This window comes from Epinephelus fuscoguttatus, linkage group LG17 (genome assembly GCF_011397635.1).
Source record: "Epinephelus fuscoguttatus linkage group LG17, E.fuscoguttatus.final_Chr_v1".
NCBI classification, from domain to species: Eukaryota; Metazoa; Chordata; class Actinopteri; order Perciformes; family Serranidae; genus Epinephelus; species Epinephelus fuscoguttatus.
In genome coordinates, this window is record NC_064768.1 from 16,051,950 (window position 1) to 16,057,949 (window position 6,000).

A 6,000-nucleotide genomic window follows, 5' to 3' on the forward strand; every position below is an offset into this window, starting at 1 on the left:
AGAGTAAAGGGAGAATGAGAGAGAGAGATACAAGCTCTGTAATTGGGCTCTTGAATATTTAAGTCACTGGGGATGAAAGTTTAATGAAAAGATGATTATCTACCAGTTTATCACACCACTGTTTCATATTTCATTTTCATATCCTCGTTCCGAGCTGCGTTGTCCGTTTTGGCAGCTGCGTGGTTACGGAGTCTGTGTTGGGAAAATACTGAGCGAGGAGGAGGAGATGTGAAGAGGAGACATGTTCAGGTCATGATACACAGGAGAGACTTTGAGGAGATAAAGATAGGACTTCATGTCAACACTTTTTCCTCATATTTTATGGGAGGTAGTCACACTGAGCAGAGGTTATTTCTGCTTAGAGCAATGCATCTTATTTAAATTATCCCCTATTACCAGTTGTGATCCAGTGCATGTTTGAAAATACTGGGTAAAAAGGGGAAAAGATACACATAAGACAGATAATATGTCTTTTGTGTAGAAAAAAACAAGATGCTGAAAGGACATTATGTCCACACTTTGGACCAAATGTGTCTTTGTTTGTGTGGGTTTTTTTTTTTTTTAGGTCTTATCAGTCATTAAATTCTTGTCATGAGGCTTCTCCTGTTGCTGGGTGAATTGTCCAGTTTGGCAGCTGTGGACTGACTTATGATCCAGTTAATATTGGAAAACATTAAGCAAGGGAAAAAAATATCCTGATGACAGACTTTGTCAACACTCGGGGCCAAATAGGCCTTTAATTTCTCACCTCTTTGTGTTATTTAGGTGTATTTGCTCACAATAATCATCTTTTTCGTCAAAGAGCAATGTTTCTCTCCGTTCATACATTGTCCCATAAATTGTTGTCATGAGGCTACTGTTGTTGCTGGGCGAATTGTCCATTTTGGCAGCTGTGCACTGAGTTATTATCGTCCAGTTAATGCTGGAAAAATACTGAGGAGAAATGTTCAGGCCACAATACAGGAGAGAAACATGTCAACTCAGGGCCAACATTTGTCTTTAATCATTCACTTTTTGTGTTATTTAGATGGATTTGGTCACAATAATCACCTCCTTTGCTCTTAGGGGCATTCTCTCATACATTGCCCCATAAGTGGTTTTCATGAGGCTAGATTCTTGTTCTATGGATACATTGTAGATTTTGGCAGTTATAGTCAGGTGTTAGCTGGAATAACATGGCAAAAAGTGTGAAAAGATGCACAGAAATGAAATGTTAAGGCTACAGAGGCGGCAAATTCAGTAGATGAGAACACAACATTTTGTCAACACTTAGGACCAAAGTGTCTTTCATTTCTATTTATTTTTTTTCACGTTTATTTAGTCACATTAACCCTCTGGAGTCCACGGGCACGCCGGTGCATCCAAATCACATGACCGATTTAAGATGACATAGCAGCAAGACGCGGCCTCGCTGAGTGTCCGTTTCAACTTGTGATGAAAGTGCGAACTGCAAACTATACACCAGTTTAAATTGTGTTGATAGGGCAAGTAAAACCAGACTTATGATAAACAATCTACGCCCTGCTTTTTCCTGAATATTGTTGTCGCGTTTGGTGTGGGAAGAAACGGTAAAAACTGGCTATTCTAACAAAAGTGCTTGCAAGAAAAAAAAAAATGACACCCCCTTTCCTATTGGTGGTGTTCTTTGTGTGATTTTAGGTCCGATGTGTTAATGCAGTATGTCAAAATGAAAAAATAACTGTAAAGTCACACAGATGAGGTTGTGCTGAAAAAACCCGACACCAAACAAGGCAAGGTAAACAGTTTTTAAGGTGAAATTTAAAGGTAAAATCAAAAGTAGTCCAAAAAATGGTCAAGTATACCCTTGACCACAAAGGGTTAACCATAAAGCTTTTCTGCTAAGAACAATGGCACTCACACACATTGTTGCATATATTGTTGTTGTGATACTAGATACTTATTTACAGCTGTGGACTGAATGTTAAATGTTAAAGCAGTTATATGGAGAAGACCCTTTAAAGCGAGATGTTGTAACTCTTGCAGAACAGCAGCCACTGTGGCCATAAATAGCAATTACAAGATACCAAATGTTAAAATATACAGTGTACATGTAGTTTAACGGCAGCATGAGTAGAGACAGTCATACAGCCAGCAGACTGACTCGGTAATGTGTCTAATGTGAGCTAAAATTAGCTGACATTAGCTGCCATAATCTACTGGTCATACCAGACCATGTATGACAGTAGCAGCAAAACCTCTAAATGTTTTGGAATCGAGCAGCTGTGTTTTATTGCTCAGACATTTTGTTTTTGTGTTTTTTTTAAGAGCAATTTATAGGCTTTACTTTTACTTAATAAGATAGACAAGAAAGGGGAAAACGGTCATGGGGTGCTTGCTCCACTACATGAGGCAAAGTTACATGGTCTCAATTTAATTAAAGGTCCAACATGTAGGATTTAGGGGGATATACTGGCAGACATGGAATATAGTAAAATAAGTATGTTCTCATTAGTGTATAATCTCTTGAAAATAAGACCTGTTGTGTTTTCATTACTTTAGAATGAGCCATTAGAGAGTAGGTCCTCGTCAACAGAGTCCACCATGTTGCACCTCCATGTTGCTAGTATGACTGGACAAACCAAACACTGGCTCTAGATAGGGCCATTTATGTTTTTCGCATCAGGCTCTCTGTGTAGGGCCGTTTTTGTTTTTTTTTAAACGTGGAACTGCTTTATTCAGTTTTTATTACTTTAAAAAACGTCGCTGTGTTTTGGAGGGGAAGAGACCTCTGCAGATAATTCAGCTGCAGGTAACAAACACCTCCTGAACAATTAACAGTCGAGGAATTCTAACCAGGAGAAGTTTCAGCTGGTTGCAATCTGCAATTCTCACCACTATGTTGCTTTAAAGAGAAAGTTTGAGCACTTAAGACCAACACTTTTGTGTGTTATTTAGATTGAAATTGTCTCAGTTTAATTATTTATTGTAAGAACATATATGTATGTTGTCTCATGAGCAGGGCCGTAACTAGGATTTTTGGAAATACTAAAGTCATGAGTCCTCCAATGCTCCCTGCACCACTTAAAGATAAAAAACAAAAAACAAAAGATGATGTCTATTTTTTGTATTTTCCTCTTTTTATTTATTCAGTTAACTCTTCATTTATACTTGCTGTAAATGTTATTACCCAACATGAAGGTTTAAACGGTGTATCAAATCCTTCACCACTCTGCCAGGAATAAAATTTGAGTGCTGGAAGTACTCAGATTTGGATATGGAGTCTAAAAATACTGGAATCAACATATAAAGGAACCAACATTTGTACACTTTTATTAGCAGGCTGTAACTCCCTAATTAATGCCAGGTTCCCAAATTCACAAAAAATAAAATAAGATTAATTTAAGAATACAGAGGACCTCACCTTAGTGTCATGGGGGTGGGGGGTGGGGGGGGCAACGACGATTATGCATGTGAACATGATTAGCTAATTTCTTAAATTTTTATTGTGGTATAAATCTGATCTTTTGTTGCCTTCTTCGCACACAAAAACATAAGCTAAATTTATACGTTTGATTACAATAATTAAGAGATAAACGCAGTGCCAATACTACAGATGGTAACTTAACTCGCCGATTTCATCCCATTCTGTCACCTCCACAAACACCCTGAAGAGCGTTCAATAAAAAGCACAAGGACACTCTTTCCTTTATTTAATCGTGCGGGATAAACAGACGGCTGTTTGTTATTCATTCTCATTATTCATAATGGTGGCGACATTAATCCCTTTTTTGCGAAAAGATGGTGTGAAAGAAGCAGCGTTGTGCTGCACTTTTGCCAAACCCCAGTGGAATTACAGGGACTGCAGAGTTTTGAGGGGGATTATGTTGCAGACCCAACACATAGCCTTAGGCCACAGTTTGGAAAGGGGACACAGTTTGGACGGCAGAGATTAGACACCAAGGTATGGTGCAAAGAGGCCATTTCCAGGCAGAGACACAGCCTACGTGGGTCAACACGGGGTACGACGATCTCCTTTGATAAAAGAATTCTGGTGATAATACACACTTTATTTAAAATGCATGAAAATTAAGATAAGAGGTGATGCTTCCCTCAGAGGCCAACGTGACACAATTTGCATTCTTTGTGTTATTTGATTAATTTTTTGGCAAAGTTGCAGAGATAAATTCATGAGCTGCATTATTAAGCAGCCTCAGCTTCATCTACAGACTGCCATATGTTGATGTGAGCGCTTCAGGAACCTGAAATCCAATAACCTGTATGAAAGAGGCCTCTGGGGAGCGAGAGTGAGACGGAGGTAAAGAGTGTGTTAACCCTGCCTTATGAGTTGCTCCGCATTCACTTAGTCCCGTAAAACTCGCTCAGAAAAATGTGGGATCTGTATCAATCTCGCTGCTTATCAGTTTAATCCACAATTTCACGGCGGCGAGGCGGGGACGACCCGAGCCGCTTGTCGCTTTTGTGGACAGGGTGTCACCGTTTAGCCCTATCTCTCCGTGGTTTGGAAGTGGGAGGGGAAACCTGGGGAGACCGGCTCCATCTCTGGGTGGGGGTGGGAGGAGGCAGAAAAGAAAAAGAGCAAGTTAAATGGAAGTGACAATCTGCAAACATTCCTGCCGGCAGCTGCGTTAGCATTCTCCATAGTTCATCACCCCTTGCACGGTCACTGGGGCCCCCCTGCGACCCCCCGTGCCTGGCACACGCACCTGCCGCTCCCAGCCGCGCTTTCACCGACAGCCAGATAATCTATGGGCGGGTCCAGGCCGGGGCTCCCATCAATGTGCTCTTGAGAAAACCCCTTATGCGTGAAAAAGCCCCCTTTCTCTGCCTTTTGTCCAACACCGTTTTATGGGACAACATTGGGCATTATGAGGTTTGGGGGATTTTTCACGGGACTCTATAGAAGGGTATAATCCTTTCAGGCACGGGACGAATAAAAAAGTTTTAACCTGCTGTTTTCATATTTATTAGCTGGTTATAGCAGACGAGGCAGCTGAACCGTCAGCTCACACACACACCCCTCCTTCTCTTCCTCACACACACACACACACAGACACAAGCTTCAAGTCCTGGAATCAAACACTAACGCTGCGTCTTGAGAGGGGCCCTCATAATGGAGCTGATTGCTTTAACTGAATTAGTCAAGAGAGTCAAGTGGGCGACTGACACTGAGGTCATGGAGGCCTTAAATGCTGAGTGGTTCTCTGTTTCCCTCAACAGGTTGTTAGAACACATAATTATGTGTTTTGGTTCATAAACTTCACATGTTGAAGGAGAGTTTGACCTGTTTTTGTCTTGTGTGTCAATTAAAGCTTGTTTGTGTCCATAGTTTTCAACTGAAGCTCGTATTAAGCCAATTGAGAGCACAATGGGTGACCAGAACATTTTCTAAAGCTGCTGTTGAAGAGATGACTAATTATTTAAATTCAATAACTGGTGTCTGCAGGAATGAGCAAAATAATGCAAAAATGATAATTCATAATTGAATTCAATGGGAAATTTAATTAAACCCGTACATTTTCCTTCTGTGTAATCCATATTGGAACTTCCTTCTTTCTCTTTGAATTACAGGGTGAAGCCAGATAATCTGGGACACTTTGGATTACCAAGAAAACAACCTAAAATATTGCAGACTGCCTCGAGTGTTACTTTGAGAACTTGTTATATATCTCGGCTATGTTTTGATTGAAAAAGTATGTTGCAGAGTAAAATACTTTTGAAAATTTGGACCTTCAGACCCCTGCCTCACTCTGATAACACATTCAGATATGTTTGTTTTTTTAAATGGTTAAACCAATGTACCAATGTCATTCATTCATTAAGTTATTATTGTAGCCTAACTATTAATCTAAAAAGATCATGCAACTTTTCTGCCATTTTCTGTCTGTTTCCTCTGTGCCATACTGTTTACAATGGACATTCGTGTGTAACACTGATGGCTAATTTTGGATTATTGGGGCTGTCATGGACTTATCATCCTTAATATTCTTAAGAGACAAAAACACTAAAATGTCTTTATTA